General features: G+C 38.3%; 1 pseudogene; it reads right to left on the reverse strand.

The window, feature by feature from the left end:
• Positions 1-12,655: 12,655 nt before the first annotated feature.
• LOC143444302 (G1/S-specific cyclin-E1-like) lies at positions 12,656-19,999 on the reverse strand (annotated as a pseudogene).
• Positions 20,000-25,170: the final 5,171 nt, after the last annotated feature.

The raw sequence follows: 25,170 nt of genomic DNA on the forward strand, positions 1-25,170 counted from the left end.
TTGTTATCGTCATCAAACAAAATAACATCCGGTATCTGATATCTTACACATATAATTTTTACAAAAACAATCGCCATCGTTCTGGATCATACGAGGAGATGCCCAGTTGTTCGAGAATACCAGGTATATCGTTGCAAACTTGCAATATACCAGCATATTTTCCTCTGAAAAATAGGGAAGAAAGAGTTCTTCTCTTTTTCGAAAATAGAAACCTTTACATATTAATCTAGAACCGTTTTTTTTCTTGAGTTTGGAGGCTAAGAGCTGAGCTTAAGAAGACGAATCATTACAAATTCGCCGAAGCAAAGACAGTGGCCAACAAAAGGCGGTCCGGGAAAAAATAGTTGATCCTCGTGTTTTTCTGCAGCAGGTAAATTTCCTTAAAAAGTCTCTTAAAATCAATCGTGGTAATTTTGCATTTTTTGGTTTATAGATCGATATCTCTAATGTGGCAGGTGCTTCGAAGCTGTCGGTAAGTTAAAATTTAATTACGACTTTACAGTAAAACTATGATTTCATTGATATTATTTCCTGTCACTCCACATGCTTTCGTGTCCAATGCGTGCATCAATCAAGAGGTTTATAAATTATATATGTACTAGTCACACGTATTTAAGTTAAAATCAGAAATTTGCTTGAAATACCAAAATTTGTTTTAATGATATAGGAAAGCCCCAGCACATCTGCATCACCCTCTAGAAAGAGGAAAAAGAAAAGCAATTCCAGAATTTTTAATGTTGTGGTAAATACCATTCCAAGCATTTTATTATATATCGGGATATTGATATACTTGACCGACAATGTTTATATCATTCCACAAACGTTACGTGACCAATGCATATATGACTGAACCACGCGGTCATAAAAAGTATGCGTACTGTACACACATATTTAATGGCGCAAAAACACTGCACAGTTTTCTTGATATATCAAAGTACTTTTAATAATATTGTATCTTTTGTATCGCCAATGTAAAACGTAAAAATGCATGTGCCTTGTATAATTATGTATACGGTAATCTATTTTCAATGATTTTATTATTAATTTCTAAAACTTACTGTTTTTAACAGAAATCTCGGCGACAGTTTTCTGCAGATTAATGGTTTGAAGTTAAACTATTTTTCTCATGGTATATTGGTACGAAGAATGGAATAACAACGGATGATGCTAAAACGGCTCTTGCAGATGGAAACCTCCCCAAATGCAAAGAATTTTCCAAAACGCCGAAACAGTTGCAGGACAAAGTCTGGCAACTGATTCGGCGTTCTTTGAATGATAATTAAGTGTGGATGCCCAGTCAAACATTATGTAGGTTTTATCTATGGGCCTTACATGGCTACGAAGTGCCTTACATGGCTACGAGATCAGCCATACATGGCTTTTGTCTGTGCAAATGCTGCAGTTTGTAGTTTTTAAAAGCTGAAATAGCTGAAAAAGCTGATCTCGAGCTCTGCTGTCCCACATACACAAATAGCTAGGGTACTTCGTGTATCCGTGTTGCTGACCAAGAAGAAAACACAACATTTTAAGGTCAACACATATGATCCAATTGTGCTTGTGATATTGCAACAATTCAATGACTCTTTTTATGTTTCCGTATTCTTCACGAAGACTAACTGAATGTGCAATTGGTACTGCACCGTATAAATTGCTATTATAGAGAAGGACGCACTTTAAGATCCTCTTTGAGCAGTCAATGAACATTCGCCATTCAATTGAGTTGTAGATCGGAATTCCCAACTCCTCCAGTCACACAAAGCTACTGTCACTTCGAAAGTATGGTAAAAACGCACTTTCTCTCGAACGAAAGTACGATACCTTCGCTCCTTTTCCAAAAAACATTCCACGCTTTAATCAAACTACAACTTCAAAGCGAGGCAACACGTGTTTTGAGTGCAGTTGACAAGCTTTTTAAACGTGTGGTGTAACCGAGTCATCATTTTTTTAAAGGCTTTTGACAGTTACTGATGCAAAATTGCACAATAGTGTGAAATGTTATGAACCTGGAACCACCACTCATCACTCTGCAAGGATAGGAAGAGATATTATTTTCTTGCTTGTTTGTTTTCCTGGAAAGTACGAGTACATACATGGTTGAAAGTGGAAATCAACTAACTTCAATTTTACCTTTCTTATCTAGTTTCGTTGGATGATTGCATCCTCCAACTAAAAATGGGGGAAAAGCATCGACCTAAATCGATGCCTGTGCCTTTTTTGCTTAATAATTCAGTTGATTCTTCTTGTATATAACTTACAATATGATTAGCCTGTGCATTCCTATTACAAATGGAAAAACAATACAGCTAAAGTTGTGAAAATTTCCATATTTTGGATGTATGCTGTAGAGCAAAAACTTGACGTGATAGAAGAAAACTGGCGGCATTTTTAAATTCAGCACACCGGAATTAGCCTAAATCAAGTGCAAAATCAAAGTCAACAAATTTTTTGTTCAAAATTGTTCCCCAGTGTAATAGCACGCTGCTTGTCAAGAGGTTATATTTTACATATTTTGTGGTTAAGTTTGCTCGATTTTTGAGATAATATTGTGACCAAATCTGAATGTCGGCTGAAAAAACATGAATTTAGCAAACATATATTAGTTATTTTGTGGTATTTGATATTAATACCATGTGTAAATTTCTGTGTCAGTGTATTTATTAGCCTATGCCCTATATATGAGTAGGCCCGCGTAATTCGAGCTTTGCAGGAACAAAACTACAAAAATCTTGCCTACTGCTAAGAGAATCCTGTTTTGCAACATGCACTACTTAAACGTTATTATCAAAACAGCAATTTACCTGCTGCAGAAAAACACGAGGATCAACTATTTTTTCCCGGACCGCCTTTTGTTGGCCACTGTCTTTGCTTCGGCGAATTTGTAATGATTCGTCTTCTTCAGCAAATGTGATTCTTTCAGTTGACGAACGTTCTTCTGATGAAACGTCAGCATCTGGTTCTACTCGCTTAGCATATGGGTTTCTATCATCTGACGTACCCTTTTCTATAAATGAAACCTCACCAACTGATGCGATTCTTTCAGCAGATGGGCTTCTTTCAGCTGATGCGCCTTTTGTTTCGGTGCCGTCAGCCGAGCTGCACGACTGTGATTAAAAAAAGTTAATCAATTTTTTACATACAACCATTTGCTGGAAGGAAGCGTGTGTTCACAACAAACCCGCCATCAACAAGAAATTTTTTTGTTGCTAAGAATAGAATTTACTTGCGAGTCAGATTTGCAATGCACACAAAAAGGTTAAAACTTTTATACTCATTGCGAGGAATCCAACATAATTCTTTAAACCATTTAAGTTGATTTTATTCATGACTTCATAGGCTTCTTCGGCCTCTATACTCTGCAGCTCGTTCGTGTAATAGCTCTCTTGTGTGCTCGAGCTATGGGCCACATGCTTGGCCAACAAAAGGCAGATGTCCGGTACTGTAATTTTCCCCTATCGTATCCCCTAAATAACCAAACTCCTTAATAAGCTCGATCTCATCACTTCCCAAGTTCACATGTCCTTCCACTCGTCAGCCTTCCATTGATACCTGAACTTCTTTTATGCACCCAATACTTGCACTTTCTGCATTGAATGGAATTTCTCCCTACTCTCTTCCCACAAATTCCGCATGGATCAACAGTACCGACTACTCCCTTCAACGATTTTCTACCAATTCTCATCGCTTTGGTTTTAATGATGTTCACCTTCAAACCTTTGCTTTCTAGTGCGCTTTTACTTTGCTTATATACATTCTATGAATATATTACATAGTAGATTCTACCTGTAGTATATCCAAATAATATTGTATGTAACTAATAAAAATTATTATAACGTCCTAACCTGCACATGTTTCTCTTTATATGTGTCCAGGTCAATAGACTCCAACGTTTTGAAATTGCAATTTTTTATTATATTTTGCAAAAGTAATATTGTCTCTTTGGCAACCCGTTCTTCGTGTGCCTCCTCATCGTAGCCCATTAAAAAGCGTTTGAAGTTGTTTACAACTTTACTCCAGTTGATGTAGTTAGTTTCTTGCTGTAAAATGTAGCTAGGAGTTGTGTTAATCAATGCATGAGTTGTTTCTACTGCACAGTCATTTTGTACTGTATGTATTTACCAAAACTTACGATTGGGATGTTATTTCGTCGGCGGTCCAGAGAATCAGCCATCTCCTTTGCCTTGGGTTGATCAGCGTGAAGCTTGCCACGTAGGTGTCTCACGAGGCCATTCCAAGAAGTCAGCGTCTTTTCGCAAAGTTTGCACTCGAAATCACCTTCCCCATTATTTTTTTTCTTGTGCACCACTTTACAGTGGCGCGATATGTTGGAATTCATGACACCACAGTATCTAGAACAATTACCAACACCATTATTTCATTATTCTGGGACATTTTTGGCTTTTATTTTCTTTTACACATAGAAATCAAAAACAGCATTGAAAAGCTGAAAGTATTTAAAATTCTATTCCATTCATATACTTGAAAGCTAGGCCGAAATTCTAGTAGAACTTACGGACACTTTTTCTTCTTATTTAATCCAGTATTAGAAGATCCTGATTTTGTTATTTCCGACTGCGCTTGTCCATAATCCTTATTCATGAACCCGTCATTTTGTTCTGTTGCTGGGTCACTTTTATCACCTCCCTGCTGTTATAAAAAGAAAATTTGCTGTTGTTCAATTTCATTTAAATTTAGATGGTTTAAGTTTCTATATACCTGTGGCATATTGTGGATAAAAATGAGGATAAAAATCTAAAAAGAATCAAAAAATTTAACAGCCACGTTTCACAACACTCTTTAATATGATGTATAGTTTAGGTCACCCTTAACTCCATCAATCGTTATCCACCCTGGAAATGTTTTATTTTTGCCCGGGCCCGTAAGCATTGGCTCCTATGTGACAACTCCCATGTACAACAACTGTTTGTTGTTGCCGTAACTGTGCGCGCCATATGGTTTTATAGGTCGAACTGAACCCGACGTTATCGGTCAATTAATTGCGCGAATTAGGCTGGTGAAATTACTCCATAAGTTTGAAGTTGCACAGACTTAAAGAATTAAATCACTATGGACATAGCAAAACCGGTTTGCCAGATGAGTACCTTCCATAACGTAAGACGCCTTCCAAAACCCTGAAGGAGTTACAAGAAAAAATCTGTCAACGTATTTCGTTTTTTAGGATATTGATAAATTAATTATCGGTCTTTTCGAACTCGGCATTATTACGTAATTAGTGAACCTGGGTCTCCGTTATATACAGCAATACATTTGATCAATGATGAGCATCACAACATCATATCGTGACTTAAAAGACTAAATCACTCACTTAGCTTTTTCCAGTTACCAATTGCCACACAAAGTTAACAGAAGGCTACGGAGCGTAACAATTTGCTAAACAGGATTATTATTTGGCTACCATGGTCACCTTGCTGACGCAGCATTACGTTCGGAACAGGTATGTTATTTTACCCGGTGAGATATATACACCAAAGCACTGAAAGAAAATTTGCCAGGTTTAAACCTATGGAAGAAAATTTCGCCTACTTATAATAATTAGTCGTAACAACATGAAAAATTTCAAAATGCAGACTTATGTCCAAAGCCAGCTTACTTCAGAACAATCCAATGTAGCGTTTTCCGACAACGCATGTCCATTCCCCGTGCCCACGACGCTGTCACTGTCGTAATTTTCTTCTTTTTTATTTTTATCAACTTCTTGTTCCTCCTGCAGAGAAAGGATTAAATCGGTAAGTTTTATTTTTGCCAGTAAAATTGACATTGTCTTTATTATTTTATCGATAAATGCAACCAACACGATGTTTCCTCAAACGGAGGTCAGACTGCTTTTGGTCCTCTTCTTTGCGATTCTTTCCCGCAAAATTCTCTTCCCCTAGAAACGAATAGCAAACTATTTAATTCACGTACCTGGTTACATAAGTGCGCAGTCATTTACACAAGCTAGTGTACAATACCTGATGTCACAAAGTCAGCCATCTCGATGTCAGTCATTCGATTCATATTCAATATCGTTATTTTGTTTACTGATATCACCTGTACAAATTAATTTATACATTTTCTTTGGCCACATTTTAGCGATTTTGGAAACATTATACTGTACTGTACTGTACTGTACACTGTTTTTGAGCTCTATCTGATCAACGACTATGGCTAACTTGAAAATAGTTAAAAAACGATAAAACTTTCGGTCGAAGCCACTTGTGTTCCTTGAGCTGCCTGGCAAACTAAACAGCAGTACATGTAATTGTTCTTTCTGCAAAAAGTGATACGTTATACTAAGAACGGATAATTTCACTGTGATTTATGTAAAAAACATTATACAAGAAACATTTTATCCTAACTTTAACAAAAAAACCATTAACCTACATGCAGATAAGTTAGCTATAAAAATTAGGCTGCAAAACCTGCAGCCTAATTTAACTCTTCCAGCAAAAAGGGATGCGTTATATAGTCAGTTCCCATTTGACAATACCCTACACGAAATTAGAAAAAATTGACCTAATATTGGCAAATACAAAAGAAATGAGCGAAACGGGGCGTGATATTAATTGACCGTGGGACAGAGAAGACGCTATGATCGTAAACGTTATAAATTATAGCATGGTGAGTTTAGAACTGAAGAAACAAAGATCGGCGGCCTAGAAGGTTAATGATGCATACTTGCTGTATTGTCAAGAAAACGTTCCTCAATGAGCTTGATTGGGGCGCGAGTACCAGGATGCGCGTTATTACGTAAGAGTTCAAATACAGTGCGATGCGTGATATTACCTAAGAGTAAAATACGAGTTTCTCCGTTTGAAAGTGCAAATGTTCCACGTAATGCGACCGTGGCCAATCAAGCCTTCCCCGGTCAATATAACTGCAAATTTCGCGTCTTCTTTGTGACTTCATTGTGGTCTGTAATGCGTGATGCCGCACAATGGAGGTGGCGACGTGTGACGACCTCAGCGCAGTTGGAAAGTAACAAGTCAATAGTTACCTTCATACCGTTTCCAAAATGGACGCGAAGCTACAGAATCAATGAAAAATCCGAATCGACAACGGCTGCATTATGGGTCCGCGAAGGTTTCCCCTTCGCGCCTTTCCAGATTTCTGTCGAATTTTCCCACCAAACACGCGAGCGATCGTTTTCGCGGGTCTTGTGGTAAAAATAGATGCCAGTTCCCATTTGACAATAAACTGCAGGGAAAAAATAACGACCAATTAACCAATGTCTAGAAATAGGTTACTAGGTTTGATAAAACCATAAATTTTACAAAAGAAATGAGAAAAATAGGTCGTAAAGTTAATTCACCGTGGGGTATAGACCTAACGATCAAAAACGTTATCAATCATACCATGGTGAGTTTAGAATCAAAGAAACTAAGAAAGGAGCCCTAGAAAGCGAATGATGCAAAGCCTTATACAACTGACACAACTCGAAAGCTTTTTTTTCAGCCAATTTTACAAAAAGCTTTTTGTAAAACGTCAGTCAACACAGTCACAGCCTAATATGCCACAAACGCATATTGGAACAATGTAAATTATCGGCCAATACAAATAATTGGCCATAATTCAAATTTTTCACACAGAGAAGGTGAGGAGAAAATATTAATATATGACTAAGGGAGTTTTAATGAAAGTCACTAGTACGGGTTACAGTTACGATCCCACAATTACGTTTCGGCGCGGAAATCGAAGACGCAAGGGAGTTGGAACGAATTTCCAGTAGCAATCATTGCGATTTTCATCTTTCTGTTGCTAACTTCAAATTTCGTTTCTTCTAGGTTCTAAAGTCTAAACAATTAATTAATTATTGTTTTTCTGTTACAAACCTCATCTTCCAAAATAATCGCGTTCCTGTCGCGCCAAATTTGTTGTTTAATTACTGTAACCAATAAAGTCGTCTTGTTGAGCGTTTCACAATCCAGATTTTCGGAAAAATGCGGTTTTGTTATACCTGTTAGGTCGGTAGATAGCAGTTCCCGTGGAAGCGGTTTCTATTCTGAGGAATCTATTTGGAATTCCGAATTGAGAACACCGCTTCCACTTCTGCAACGTGTTTGATGTTTGCAGGGATGTACTTGGAAAAGCTAAGCCGCATCTCACCATAGCCTCTCTTGTGGCTCTGTGGAGTTGAGGAATTTTCTGTCTTGTCATGATGTCATCGGCAAAATGAGGCAGTTAGCAAGATCTGTTATGAAACCTCGTCGATTTGAACCTTGTCCACTCTGATAATCAGGATATACTTGTCTGAATATGGTATATGCATTTAGAGCTGCGATGTCGAGCAGATTGTAAAAGAGAACTAGAAGCTATCGGCGGGTTTGTCGTTTGCAAGTATATGTTTAAACCATTTGGTCAACCAAGTCAAAACCAATCTTTGTCTTGTTATAAAACCTGATAATCTCAGGCCTCTTTTTTGGGTCTTCTTCGTCATTGCATTTTTCTTGTCAAAGGTAAAATTTTACAGAACAACCGTTTTCTCATGATGTATAAGTATAAAAGGCTAACAAAGTCAAGAAAATCCAGGAGTTATTTCGCAATATGTGTTAAGCAGTTATGATGAATAGCGTTGTTGGGTCATTTTGACCCCTGTTATGCATTCAAGCCTCAAGGGTTAACTACTTCAGCCGGCTGACAACAGTTCATTTAACCGCCCAAATTATCACTTTGGCATCATTAAAAGGTTCATATATAATATTTAAGGTAAATTGTTACCATTTTTTTAGCAAATGGGAAGTTTCCTTTCGTATTATTCCATTTAAAAGTTAAACTTGCATATATTTCTGTTACTTCGGAAAATTGTTGAAATGCAATTGATATTTAAAGTTTTAGCTAGATTTTTAACCTTAGTTAGCAAATGGGCACACTCAGTCGCCATTTGGAAACCCTGCTTAGCAAATGGGTACAATCAGTCAATATTCAGTTAATATTTTAGCTTATTGTTTAACCTTATTTAGCAAATGGGCACACTCAGTCGCCATTTGGAAACCCTGTTTAGCAAATGGGTACAATCAGTCAATATTCAGTTAATATTTTTGCTTATTTTTTAACCTTATTTAGCAAATGGGTACACTCAGTCGCCATTTGCAAACCCTGTTTAGCAAATGGGTACAATCAGTCAATATTCAGTTAATATTTTAGCTTATTATTTAACCTTATTTAGCAAATGGGTACACTCAGTCGCCATTTGCGAACCTTGTTTAGCAAATGGTTACAATCAGTAAGTTACAATTCGCACGGGTACAAATGTGCACGAAGTAAAAATTACCAAATGTATCTCGCAACAAATACGGGTATCAAATTGCACGAAGCAAAAATTCTGTAGCCATTTGCCAGATTAACTTGCAAATCACTACTCCAAATTAGAAATTTGACCGGGGAACTCGCAAAAACCTACTTAACTGACAATAAAGTACTGTAGCAGATTTTCAAAGACCTGTTAGGTCGGTAGATAGCAGTTTCCGTGGAAGCGGTATCTATTCTGAGGAATCTATTTGGAATTCCGAATTGAGAACACCGCTTCCACTTCTGCAACGTGTTTGCTGTTTGCAGGGATGTAGTCTACTTGGAAAAGCTAAGCCGCGAGTTCAGTTCCACTCATAAAACGTATGGCGCGAGCAATGACGGCAACAACAAACAATTGCTGTACCTGGAGGCTGTCACATAAGAGCCAATGCTGGCGGCCCCGGGAAAAATAAAACATTTCCAGGGTGGATAACAGCACCTTTGTTTGTGCACTTTTTGTCATCATTACGATGCCACAGGTATATAGACACTTAAACCATCTATCAAATGAAATTGAACAACAGCAAATTTTATTTTTGTAACAGCAGGGAGATGATAAAAGTGACCCAGCAACAGAACAAAATGACGGGTCATGAATAAGCATTATGGACAAGTGCAGTCGGAAATCACAAAATCGGGATCTTCTAATACTGGATAAAATAAGAAGAAAAAGTGTCCGTAAGTTCTACTAGAATTTCGGCCTAGATTTCAAGTAAATGAATGGAAGAGAATTTTAAAAACTTTCAGCTTTTCAATGCTGTTTTTGATTTGTGATGGATTTCAAGTGCGAACTTTGCAAATCAAATTTCTTCAGTTCTAAACTCACCACCTTAAAGTTGATGACGTTTTTGATCAGTACGTTTTCCTGTACCCCATTATGAATCAACTTTGCTCCTTTCTTTTTTTTTCTTCTTCGTGTCGAGTAGATGGTTTCTTGAGTGAGTGAGCAAAATTTATCATATTGTAGGGCAGGTGTTGGATAGCCAGCTGACCAGGTTTTCATCCATTGTTCTCAGACTACGGTTCCCACAATTATGGTGGTTTGTCGGACAAGATGTTATGACGTGGTCTGCAGTCTGGTCTGCATTCCAAAGCGACGCGTTGCGGCTTCGGCTTCACCAACCCCTGTTTACATTCGCGATAAGTTGTGCCGGCAATAAAAGGATTAACATTTGGCTACCAATTGTTAAATTGTAATCTTTTGCTAATTAGGGTTTACATTTGCCTTGCCATACTTCCAGTTACCATTTGCTAAATGGAGTTAACAGATGGCTACTGAGTGTAACATTTTGCTAAATAGAACTATTATTTTGCTACCCATGGTAACCTTTTGCTATTTCCAATTACCAATTGCCACACAGATTTAAGAAATGGCTACTGCGTGTAACAATATTTGCTAAATAGAATTAGTATTTGGATACCCAAGGTAACATTTTGCTATTTATAGATTACATTTGGCTACTTCCAGATTAAATTTTAAATCCAGTTTAATCCAGATTAAACTTACTCATAAAATGTGTAATTTATATATATACTGCCTTTGACTTCAGAAGATCACTTTAGCTGGATTTTGGGATTCCCCAAATCTGAAAAAAGGTTAAATCCTAAACTTTACGTAATCATCATATAATTCAAAATAAATATTTGTGTATTTTTGTCTATTAAGAATAATTTAACAATGCCTACACCACTGAAACAAACATCGCTTACTTAAAACTACCGAATTTTACTTATTTTCTGTGTATAACCCCTAAAATGTATTTTTTCTCTTATGTTCGACTTTTAATATTGTTTAAAAAAATAAAACTGTTACTCAACACAGGCTACAATGTCACAAACGCATGTTGCCTTATAGAAACAATGTAATGAAATTTTTATGCTTGTCAAGGGTAAAGCACACATTGAAAAGCCAACACGTCTTATCGAAATTAACAAACTTTCACAAAATTATACGCCAATACAAAGAATTGGCCCTTATTCAAATTTTCTTCACACAGCGAGATGGGACAAAATTTTAATATTTGACTAAGGGAGTTTTCATAAAAGTCACAAACACTGGACTTATGGGTGTAATTTAGTTACAGTTACGTTTGCACAATTACGTTGCACCGCGGAAATCGAACCCGGTGGTAGATAAAACCTAGAACTAATGAACTTTGTAACATTGTGAGCTCTTTAGTCAAACGGAAAGGTTTCCCACAGACCCCGGGCTACTTTGTTTACCTTCTGCGTAGGCTCATTCCTGTTACGACATAATAATCAATGAAATCTTGAAAAACTTTGATAAACGTGAGGACTGAGGATCATTTAGAGTTTTTGTTGGCTGATCTGACACTTCATGTTCTATCTTCCAAAGATTTAATGCGCGAATTAATGAGTGCAATAGGTCAAGAGAATCTTACTCCACCAGTTAATAAACGAATTCGTGCTAAATTTCTTAAGTGCTCACCACCAGACGTCGCACTTTCTTACCCACTACAGCCACAAATACAACAAATTCAAGTGTCTAAACCACCTCATTAAACACGATTTAACGCTAACAATGGAACAAAGAGTTCCGGACAAAAAAATACTAATTTCACAAATCATAAATTCACCAAACCAACGCGATTAATTTAACTAAACATGGCAACAACGATCACCACACACAAACATGGGCCAGTTTCACAAATAATACAGCAAGTGGTAATTTATCATATTCATCACCCACCTTTTAGAAACCAGGCCATCAACGCAGCAATTACCCTTGCGCAAAATCATTCGCGGGCAACAAAAAACATTCGGCGATCGACGCTAGATTAACCCGGTTAGCCCCGTCGATAGCACCTACTTCCAAAAGAGACTGTACCTTGTTTACTGCTTATGATCACGCCAATTGAATTCTTTTTTATGTAGATAGCGCTGCAGAAACTTCTCTTTCGTCGGCTAGTTTAGCTCACAAATCAAACCCCAAACTGCAAATGTTTGTTTATGCTTCAGTTAAGTCATTGTATAAAATTAAATTTATTATGGGTTTTATTTGATAAGTTTAGTTGTGAGAAATGAGAATAATGAGAGCGATTGTTGGATTTATTGCTTTTGACTGAGCGAGGTCATACCCAGCTTTTGTTTCGTTAAACCACTTGGACATTTCCATTCAATTTAATTTCTCTAATTCGTTTCAAAGACCCTGACTCTCTATGGGAAGCCTTTCCGCTTGACTAAAGAGCTCTCAATGTGCCAAAGTTTATTAGTTTATAATTATAATTAATTATAATAGGCCTACCATTTGTCCTCTTTTAGGGTTCAATTCCAACTTTAACCACGATGAGCCATACAAGCAAAACATACACTTAGTAAAACAGTTCAAAATCAGCCGAATTGTTCACCGCTAACTTACAAAGGTGTCAATGTTATTCGTGTGAGTTTGAATATTTTGTACGTCACTTGCTTCCACCCTGCGGAATTGTTTCATAGGTTGAAGACCACTGTGTGGGACTGTTATCGCAAACAACGCCATCCAGTGAACACACTAAACGCATAAAGAGTTCAATTAAAACACGCAAAATTCAGGTAATATTAACAGAACCAACTATATAGGGCACCTAATGCCTTAAAAATAAATGATATAAATAATCCGACAAACACCGGAAAACCGATTTTTAAAGCAATAAACTCAAAATTAGGTAAAATGCCGTAGATACATTGGTAGACATTGCTGATAACACTCCTAGTATTTGGGTGGCGTGGGTGGCGAGCTCCCGCGATGAAAAATGGTACAAGGCGGACACAGCCAAGAAAACGGATGGAAACTGAAGACTTTTGATGTCCAATGTAAAGAGGTCGATCAACTAGAATGGAAATAAAAACAGTTAAGATTACTCGACACTTGACGCAGTTTCTGAAACCGCACGTTAAATATCCAGCAAGTGAAGATGTGAGGTAGCTGTACGCGGAAAGTCCCGATATTAGTTATATTGTTTGCTAATTGCTAATAACTGCATGAATGCAAAACACAAGCAAAGTGGGTCAATAAATCGGCGGCAACTCACAGTCGAAATATTCATATATTCGAGATTAGGAAGACGACATAATAGAAAAAATATAGCAAATTTTACGAACAGAACCGGACCAGGACGCTGGTGACATTTTAAGCACTAGATGCATCTGAGACGTTGTTTCATCAAAGTTTAGGACCGTTACCTTTCACACAAGAACTGACTGCAATTTATTCCCATCTGTGCTATGTGGACAAATGTTTCTTGCGGATATTGAGGAAGGAAAAAAAGCGGATGACGGAGCATTGGCGGCGAAAGCGGCGTGACCGCGTGAGCTGTCTGAAGATAAACGTTTACCCAGGACACCACTGTGACTGGGGAAAGCGACCACTTGAGTGTGCTAAGGATTAACAATTCCTGGGATATGATTTCTTCCTCCGTGCAAGCTCCATCGGTGACGTAGGCAAAGTCTGTTAACTTCGGGGGATAGATTTCCTGTAGAGACACAAAAGTTTAGCAAAGAACAATATTTAGAAATCATTTCTCCTAAATACTGTTTACCTGCGTGAATATAGGTTCTTCAAATAAATTTTATTCAAAAAAATGACAAACTTACTTCTAATTTCGCGGCGATAAATAAGGCGGTGACACCGACAAGCTGTAACCTCGTTTTGTGAATGTTGGTTGTGTTGTAAAGATATCGATCAATGTAGTCGATCGCTAAATAAAACGTCTCCCAGTGTAAAGTATACACCTTTGATACCTGCAAAGAGACACACTAGCGTTAGACAACATACTTTCCATTATCTTGCTTTCCCCTAGAGTTTAGAAGTTGAGTTGCTACCTCCATTAACTAGTCTAGCAGGATGGTGCGCACTAGAGGTTGCAAATCTTTGTGTCTCGACAAGTAAGCGCTGTTTCGGTAATAAAGCGAATCTTCGTCAACCATCGAGCGCCATAATTCGTCAGAGTCGGCTGAAACAAACAAGACGATTTGAATGTGGGCTCTCAGATTGAGAACAAAAATAACAACACATGTGGTTATGGTTAATGTGAAAGTTAAAATTGATGTTAATAATAGTCATATAACAAGATAAAGATATAAACAAGAAAAAATATAATAATGAAGTTGTTCAACTGGCCAAAACAACGGCGACCACAACAACCAAAACCATAGCATCTCATAACGAAATCCAATAAATGTCACAAAATGTACATGGCTCTAACGTTCCTTACCTTTTCAAGTTTCAAAATTTGTCCTGAAATGTTGTACGAATTCGCGATGTGTGCATAATCATGGTTGCTAACTTTTGCTCGCAATCTTGTCAAAGAACGATTTATCTTACAAACTTACAAAAACACTGCTTTCGATGACCACATTGACGCGGTACTCTTAGAAACCCCATTTAAAAAAACTGCCACTCCACTCTCCACAGCTAATTACCAGCTCACAGTCTCTCGAATACCTATAAAACGTGGACACGTGGTGGAAACAAAAGACTTAGCTACCCGTGACTCGACATTCAAAATTCCGATGTGGCTACATTGGTATGAAGCCAGCCTGTTGAAGCAAGACTGCCTTTCATTTTTCTCTCATGAAACCGACTGATCTTAGTGATCTAGTTAACTGCTTCATGCAAGAGGGCTTAATAACCCTCTCTCTCTCTCTATCACGTTCTACAAAACGAGATGCTACATAACTTAGGCAAATAAAGGGACGTAGCGAACAAAGAAGACCCAACAGCCAAGTCGGCGAAATTAAACTAAAGCTGAAACATAGCTTACGGCTCCGGCCCGGCCCTCCTTTGTCACGAAACAAAAAGCGTGAAGCTTGCCACGTAGGTGTCTCAGGAGGCCATTCCAAGAAGTCAGGAACTTTTTGCAAAGTTCGCACTTGAAATCACCTTTCCCATTATTTTTTTATCGTGCACGACTTTGCAGTGGCGCGATATGTTCAAATTCATGACACCACAGTATCTAGAACAATTACTAACACCATTATGTCATTATTCTCGGAAATGTTTGGCTTTTGTTTTCTTTTACACATAGAAATCAAAAACAGCATTGAAAAGCTGAAGGTATTTTAAATTATCTTCCATTCATACTTGAAAGCTGTTGGAAATAATAGTAGAACTTACGGACAGTTTTTCTTCTTATTTAATCCAGTATTAGAAGATCCCGATTTTGTGATTTCTGACTGCGCTTGTCCATAATGCTTATTCATGACCCGTCATTTTGTTCTGTTGTTGGGTCACTTTTATCATCTCCCTGCTGTTATAAAAATAAAATTTGCTGTTGTTCAATTTCATTTAAATTTAGATGGTTTAAGTGTCTATATACCTGTGGCATCGTAATGATGACAAAAAGTGCACAAACAAAGGTGCTGTTATCCACCCTGGAAATGTTTTACTTTTCCCGGGGCTGCCAGCATTGGCTCTTATGTGACAACCTCCAGGTACAGCAATTGTTTGTTGCTGCCGTCACTGCTCGCGCCATACGTTTTATGAGTCGAACTGAACTCGATGTTATCGGCCAGGTAATTGCGCGAATTAGGTTGGTGAAATTACTCCATAAGTTTCAAGTTGCAAAGACTTAAAGAATTAAATCACTACGGGCATAGCAAAACCGGATTGCCAGATGAGTACCTTCCATAACGCAAAACGCCTTCCAAAACCATAAAGCAGTTACATGACAAAATCTGTCAACGTATTTCGTTTTTACGGATTTCGATAAACTAATTATCGGTCTATTCGAACTCGGCATTATTACGTAATAAGTGAACCTGGGTCTCCGTTATATTCAGCAATTCATTTGATCAATGATTAACATCACAACATCATATCATGACTTGAAAGACTAAATCACTCCGGATTCACATTACAATTGGCAATTAACCCGGAGAGTTAAACTTTTCACGAAATCATAATTATTTTTAAAGGTAAAGACGTGAAAACCAATACAAAGTGTAATTGTTGCGGCGGCAATGAAAGGTTTGCCATTTGGCTACCATATGTAATCTTTTGTTATTTAGGGTTTATAATTGCCATAATTTCAGTTACCATTTGCTACATAGAGTTAACAGATGGCTACTGAGTGTAGCAATTTGCTAAATAGGATTAATTTTTGGCTACCCATGGTAACCTTTTTTATCTCCAATTACCAATTGCCACATAGAGTTAACAGAATTACAGAATAACATTTGAGTACTGTACTTCCAGATACCATTTGCTAGTCTTTTTGAATTGAGCGAGAATTCGCGCAAATGTAACTGCAAAGATTCGAACTAACTAGACAGGGTTGTAGAATGGGGTTTGTTATATAGTAGATTGTATCTGTAGTTTGTACAAAGAAATTTTCATGTCAAAATTAATCACAAATACCAGAACGTCCTAACCTGCAAATGTTTCATCTTGTATGTGTCCAGGTTAATGGACTACAACGTTTTGAAATCACAAACTTATGGTAGACCGATGCAAATCTTGCGTTTCCTCTCATTCTGCAATTCGTGAATACGTGCTTCCATTGATGAGATGACGTCTTCGAAGAAGAATTCAAAAGCTCCCTGAAAGATTTATTTAATCTACGAACTATATGACTATAGGCCTACTACCTAAATTCTAAAGCCTTATCATGTCAACTTTAACTTAACACACACCTATCATCTTCTGGCAGTATCTTGCTGACCCTCGTTACCTAAAATTGTATTAAGTCATGAGATAGATGTGGACGAAGAGGAAAAAGGAATTACCTGTTTCTAATCAGATGATCTAGGATTCTAGGTTATGCCAAAAAGTTTCTTACTCGGTGACCAGGTACAACAAAGGCCAATTGAAAGACTGGCGCCAGTACCTGAAAGCTCGTAACGTTCGAGTCGGACTTCCTGAAAATGCGAAACAGCAAGATCGCAGCACGTTCGCGAAAGAAGTTTGCCATCGAGTTCTAGTCAAGGTTGTTTGCAGAGTACAAAGCCAGAATCGAAAAGCACGGGGATGATAGTGCAAATATGACAAAACTGCTAAAAAACGCAACAGTAGCTGTTTTAGCCTGCCTGTAAAATAATCACAGGCAATGTCGGCAGTTTTCATTCGTTTGCCGTGGTAAATCGCAACCACTGTTATGGAACAACAACAAAGTACGTCTTGTACAAAATGACGAATAAAAAACGCTTTGCAAACAGACCGTTTAGAAACATATTGGATGAATAATTATGTTAACTGCTGTTTAATATTCTAAAATCTAAAAGAACGTATATCCTTAAGATGCGTTAAAATGTTTATGTATTAGTGAAAAAAGCAATGAAGTGTATTCCTTTATATGCATAGGCTTTGTGGTGCAGAAATATTTGAGATATGGCAACGAGCTATGTGTATTTTATAGCGATTAAATGACATTGTTTATCGAGATAGTATGTGTAAATAGGATTAAATAATGTAAGTATTTTGTATTTCATGTATAGCATGTAAATCAATCCTGAAGCGTGGATTTCCCACCTTGATTTTCCCTTTATCAAATCACTTCAAAAACTAATCGTCACATGTTAGCGATATAGGCAATTCCGGCGACAGACCTCGGGCTACTTTGTTTACCTTCTGCGTATGCTCATAACTGTTACGACATAATAATCAATGAAATCTTGAAACATTTTGATAAACGTGAGGACTGAGGATTATTTAGAGTTTTTGTTGGCTGATCTGACACTTCGTGTTCTATCTTCCAAAGATTTAATACGCGAATTAATGAGTGCAGTAGGTCAAAAGAATCTTACTCAACCAGTTAATAAACGAATTCGTGCTACATTTTTTAAGTGGTCACCACCAGACGTCGCAATTTCTTACCCACTACAGCCACAAATACAACAAATTTAAGTGTCTAAACCACCTCATTACCCACGATCTAACGCTAACAATGGAACAAAGAGTTCCGGACAAACAAGTACTAATTTCACAAATCATAATTCACCAAACCAACGCGATTAATTTAACTAAACATGGCAACAACGATCACCACACACAAACATTGGCCAGTTTCACAAATCATACAGCAAGTGGTAATTTATGACAAAGTGATAACTTATCATATTCATCACCCACCTTTCAGAAACCAGACTATCAACGCAGCATTTACCCTTGCGCAAAATCATTCGCGGGCAACAAAAAACATTCGGCGATCGACGTTGGATTAACTCGTTAACCCCGTCGATAGCACCTACTTCCAAAAGAGACTGTCTCTTGTTAACTGTTTATGATCACGCCAATTGAATTATTTTTTATGTAGATAGCGCTGCAGCAACTTCTCTTTCGTCGGCTAGTTTAGCTCACAAATCAAACCCCAAACTGCAAATGTTTGTTTATGCATCAAAATTTTTCAAGATTTCATTGATTATTATGTCGTAACAGTTATGAGCATACGCAGAAGGTAAACAAAGTAGCCCGAGGTCTGTCGCTGGAATTGCCTCTACCGCTAACATGTGACGATTAGTTTTTGAAGTGATTTGATAAAGGGAAAATTTATGTTCAAGGTGGGAAATCCACGCTTCGGGATTGATTTACATGCTATACATGAAATACAAAATACTTACATGATTTAATCCTATTTACACATACTATCTCGATAAACAATGACATTTAATCGCTATGAAATACACATAGCTCGTTGCCATATCTCAAACAATACTGCACCACAAAGCCTATGCATATAAAGGAATACACTTCATTGCTTTTTTCACTAATACATAAACATTTTAACGCATCTTAAGGATATACGTTCTTTTAGATTTTAGAATATTAAACAGCAGTTAACATAATTATTCATCCAATATGTTTCTAAACGGTCTGTTTGCAAAGCGTTTTTTATTCGTCATTTTGTACAAGACGTACTTTGTTGTTGTTCCATAACAGTGGTTGCGATTTACCACGGCAAACGAATGAAAACTGCCGACATTGCCTGTGATTATTTTACAGGCAGGCTAAAACAGCTTCTTTGCGTTTTTTAGCAGTTTTGTCATAGTTGCAATATCATCCCCGTGCTTTTCGATTCTGGCTTTGTACTCTGCAAACAACCTTGACTAGAACTCGATGGCAAACTTCTTTCGCGAACGTGCTGCGATCACGCTGTTTCGCATTTTCAGGAAGTCCGACTCGAACGTTACGAGCTTTCAGGTACTGGCGCCAGTCTTTCAATTGGCCTTTGTTGTACCTGGTCAACGAGTAAAAAACTTTTTGGCATAACCTAGAATCCTAGATCATCTGATTAGAAACAGGTAATTCCTTTTTCCTCTTCGTCCACATCTATCTCATGACTTAATACAATTTTAGGTAACGAGGGTCAGCAAGATACTGCCAGAAGATGATAGGTGTGTGTTAAGTTAAAGTTGACATGATAAGGCTTTAGAATTTAGGTAGTAGGCCTATAGTCATATAGTTCGTAGATTAAATAAATCTTTCAGGGAGCTTTTGAATTCTTCTTTGAAGACTCGTTAATGTCATTTGAAAGTTTATGGTGAGTTTATTTATATTTAGTTTTTGATTTTAATGTTGATTTTTACCACAGCTTAGTTATTAAGTTTACTTTCTGGCATATCTGCCCGATCGCCGGTTGCTTTCTGCTTGGTGCGTTTGAAGTAACCTACAGAACTTACAGACGGAAGTATGCCAGTAAGGTTTTGTGAAGGTGTATTGCGCTGCTGGAAGTATAACAGTAACATCCATCAGTGTTACATGTCGGCTAGCGGCTGTCATTCCTCAGTGGAGAAAGTGAAGGTGAAGTTTGTGGCTGTTTCCTGCTATTCCTTGATATTGACAAATCTCATCTCAAGGCGTCAGTAATTGCTGGTTAGTAGTTATCCTAGGAATGACTTGTATGCGTTGAGCTAAACACATATTAAATCCCAGTTGTTTTATTAGTTTGAACGCCTGGGCTAATAACCTGACTTTCTAACGTAGTCACTATTAGTGCTACCTTTGAGTTCTCCCTTAAAAACCTAGGTGTGTCTGATAGAGATACGGTCCTTTTGAAATACATTTGCTGGAGGGTAACTATAACTATACGATTCGCATCGGGCGCCTTAATCTAATTAAAGCAATGACTGTAACAGTTACGTCACATGCCAACATCTGTGACCTGTGTACGGTATTTTGTTAGCCAGTATACATGCATTAAGCTACCAGCCAAGCTTTTTAGGAGTTATGATAAAAACAAAATTTTGATTTCGATTGACGTCACAGATCTCCTGTTGCTGACGGATGACGGAAGCTTTTTAATTTATGATTTTTATGAGTTTAGATTTCGATAATATTCATGACATCTCATTTTCCGGCTCCATGATTTTCACGAGTCATCGTAGCGTGTGAAATTTAGCTTGTGACGTACATGGCGAAGACATAAAATTTGGTGAATTGCAGAAATTTAGGTTTTTTTTAAATCTTGCCAGACTTCGACAATGAAAAACCTGAAAGGCAATTAACTTCGGCTTCAATTTGGTTTCAGTCACAAACAGACAATAGAAACTACAGAGTAAGCATTACTAAAAAATCAGTAACGGTAAAATGTTACTATAGGTCTGTAGTGGCTTGGGAGCCACATCCAATACCACTATATGAATTGTGGAAACATGCGCCATCTAGTTACTGAAACATTGTGCATGATAAAACTGCAACTAACATTTCTGCAAGCTGCAATCTAGCTGCAGTTGCAACCTGATGAAACCACAATTATTGTCATTTAATATTTGGAAACTGCCCTAAATAACTTTATGTGAAAACGCTGTTTAGTGCGTTACCAGGTGATTTCATAACATCCTAGTTTTAACTGAATGTAATTCCCATTGCCAACGCTTTACTTTTATCGGTCACACATTCTGAAATGTTCGTGTATATTGTGTTGAATATTTCCGTTCACATCGCTCCGCTTTATAAACTCGTGCTGATACGCGAGTACGCGCAGACAGAGATACTAAATCGTACGTACGTACTACGTTAGTCGTGTTAAAATGTAATTCGTTAGACTTGTTTTAATTGGTGAATGCTAAGTTTGTGTTTGTGTCATAATAATCGGAACCTGTACAGTTCCTACAATAAAGGATTGTTTCTGATAAACTGTATCTGTTAATCGTAATAGCTTTCGGCTAGTAGCAGTAGTAACACGTTAAGGTTAGAGGTTTCTAACCGCACGCAACCTCGGAGTCAGATCATTAATTCGGCAGGTAACCTAAGACCGAATAGCTAGTTAAATCAAGCAGTACCTCCGCATTTTGATGACCACCGACGTTGACCCGACGTGTTTCAATGAAGCTGGTACTGCTAACTTTATTCTTGTAAACAAGCTGATTTAACAACAAGGACAGCAATGGCTCCATCTCAAAGTAGTTCAGTTTCTGATGGAGACGATGAAAACGACGAGGATGATGACGCTACAACCTCTTCTGCCACATTCAAGACTTCTTGGACTGGTTGGAAAATCATTCCACCGAAACGTTTCTCGGATTACAAACACAACATGTTCATTTGTTTGATGCTTACATGTTTTGCTGTCATTTCCGAAGTTCTCACTACGTTCAACGAAGACAACAAGTTCCTACATTGTCAACTCACGAAGCTGATTGGCACGCTCTACAAAGCAGTTGGGAAGATTTTCCCTACTGAGATACTGTCTTCCACTCTTGGACATCAAGCCATGGGTTCCAACCTTGGAGATTTTATGTCCAGAGCAACATGTCACTCTATCAACGGTACAGTCTTACCGTCACTTGCGTACCGCAACGCGTTCAGTCAACGCCCTCTCATCCTTTATCGCGATCAAAACGGCCACAGCCAATACGGCCAACTCATCTCAGACAACATTGTCTTACCGGGAGTTCATCTGCTGGAATCGTATCGACCAGCTAGAAGTTTTGTCTTCCGAGTTCATGGGGACACGGTCCTTTATCACAACTACACCTTATCGCACGAACATGTGCAGGTGCACCAACTCAACTTACCTTTGTCGACTATACACCTCAGCTACAACGCGCCTGACTACGAGAAGATTCTCAACGAGCTGCCTGACTCCGACTCGTTCACTGACTTTCAATCGCTGCTCAGCTCTATGTCTGAAGCCAACATGCTTAAGGAGAAAATGCGAAATGTCATAACAAGTCTTACTACTACTGATGAAACTATGATCAACGGCTCCTACGTCGCAGACACGTTCGCACACGCCGCAAAACAAACGTTGCTGCTTGCATTATCACAGATTACGAATCCTTTTCTCTCAGCCCTTATCTTCATCCTGCAGCTACTTGCCATGATGTGGGCCTTCTGCCATACCATCGAGTTTATCCGATCATCTCCGCAGCATTTGCGGTATGCCAGATCTCTTGTATCCCGTATTCGCGCTGGACGCAGCCATCGAGATGCACCTCCACAACAAACTCATCAGTCGCCTTTGCTTCGACGTTCTCGTGACCAACCGTCTCCTTCTGCATCTTCCGATGACGCGCCGCCCGCTGCGTCGTCCCGTGATGAATTCGCGGACACAAACACACTTTAAGTTTTATTACCTGTATCAACGCGTTTTTTTTCGGGGCCCCGAATGTCGTATGCATGTAACCTTTTGCCATTTCCCCTTTGTCGTTGTCGACCGACAATTTTTAGTGTTTATCTTGCGTATCGCATGCCTACTAATTACTAACCTTTTCCTTAATACGTCTCCTTGTCTTGCAATTGTATCTTTACCATTTTGTCGCATAGCATGCTCTCCTTCCTACGCATGACCTGAGTTGTTCAAAGAATTACCCTCAACCTTCTAGTTTCTATACAGATTTGCCATTCTTTGCCGTTGCTGACAAACAATTTCAACATGTCGGAACCCCCGCAACCAAGATCTGACGTACAAATGGACAGTGAAATGTCGGATGCACCGGTTGCCCCTTGGCCGGCGCGTGCGTTTATCAACCTCGCAATGCCAGACCCACCGATTCCTGATTCACCAGACTCACCGGATGAACAGCAGGCCCCCGCTCCACAACCGTCGATCATCAGACTGGGAGAACAAGGCTCGGATTACCCCCTGCCCAGGCGGCGGGAGATGGCGTTTTTGAAACAAACAGTACTTCATCCGATTTACAAATATTATGAGCTTTTGGCACTAGACATTTCACCATTAACCGACATTTCAACAAAGGTCATAGCATTTTCATCACCACCAACCACTTCGGCAGAGGACCTGGAGATATGGTTCCAGCGACTGGAAGCAATGTTCGACCTCGTTCCACAGATTAGTTGCGAGACCAAAATCTTCACAATGATAGGAGCCACAGCGGCTGTCCTGGCAACCGACTTGCTGCGGTTTTTCCTCCGCCTGAGAAACTCAATGCCACTTGAAACCCAGGCTTACGACCGGTTCAAAGGTTATCTGAAACACCGATTGATGTGTGAGACACCCACCAACTGGTAGCAGGTGGTTGCTAATCGACAAACTGCAAAAACTGTAATTACTCTGTTATCTGTACTTAATCATTGTGTTTGTTTTGTGCTACCCACGTAACCAGGATGTTACTTTTTAATTGTCAATTTTTTTTCCTTCCGTAGCGGGGGAGGAATGTAGTGGCTTGGGAGCCACATCCAATACCACTATATGAATTGTGGAAACATGCGCCATCTAGTTACTGAAACATTGTGCATGATAAAACTGCAACTAACATTTCTGCAAGCTGCAATCTAGCTGCAGTTGCAACCTGATGAAACCACAATTATTGTCATTTAATATTTGGAAACTGCCCTAAATAACTTTATGTGAAAACGCTGTTTAGTGCGTTACCAGGTGATTTCATAACATCCTAGTTTTAACTGAATGTAATTCCCATTGCCAACGCTTTACTTTTATCGGTCACACATTCTGAAATGTTCGTGTATATTGTGTTGAATATTTCCGTTCACATCGCTCCGCTTTATAAACTCGTGCTGATACGCGAGTACGCGCAGACAGAGATACTAAATCGTACGTACGTACTACGTTAGTCGTGTTAAAATGTAATTCGTTAGACTTGTTTTAATTGGTGAATGCTAAGTTTGTGTTTGTGTCATAATAATCGGAACCTGTACAGTTCCTACAATAAAGGATTGTTTCTGATAAACTGTATCTGTTAATCGTAATAGCTTTCGGCTAGTAGCAGTAGTAACACGTTAAGGTTAGAGGTTTCTAACCGCACGCAACCTCGGAGTCAGATAATTAATTCGGCAGGTAACCTAAGACCGAATAGCTAGTTAAATCAAGCAGTACCTCCGCAGGTCAATAGGTTAGGGTCAGAGAGTTATCAGGACAGTCTGACAGCAAGCATTGTTATTGACCTTGCAAGTACGTACAGTGATGTCATAGAAAAGGCTATAAGTGGCTATGAAGTAAGCAATCTCATTCATACTGTGTAGACATCACTTGGAAGTAAGAACTTGTAATAACAATATCTTGTCTTATTCACACGCCATAAACGGTTCTACTGCAATGATTTATTTATATAGCCTAAGTGTAGGTCTGTAGGTGTTATTTATACATATAAGTGATAAATGTAGTAAATTTATCATGACTGTTGCAGCAACTTTGTTGGTGGTCAGTGGTTTTTCAGTTTTACTTTTTAAATGTTTAAGGAGAAGTTTTTTTCCAAATGGTTATCGAACAGATTACATTTGACAATCTTGAACGATGTTAACAAAAGCGTCTCTTGCGACAAAGGTACTAATTATAGCTTTGTTGAAAGTAAATTAATTACCCAAAAAGTTGTGGCTACAAATGAAAATAAAAATTAATTATATCTTTAAAATCACCTTGAAAAACTTCGAATAAAATTATAGAAAACGCTTCTTCGACGTAAAACTGAATCGACGTTGCGTGCATCCAGCTGAGAAATATGGGTCAGTTGCTATGGAGAATTTTCAAT

The sequence above is a fragment of the Clavelina lepadiformis genome, chromosome 1 (assembly GCF_947623445.1).
Source record: "Clavelina lepadiformis chromosome 1, kaClaLepa1.1, whole genome shotgun sequence".
NCBI classification, from domain to species: domain Eukaryota; kingdom Metazoa; phylum Chordata; class Ascidiacea; order Aplousobranchia; family Clavelinidae; genus Clavelina; species Clavelina lepadiformis.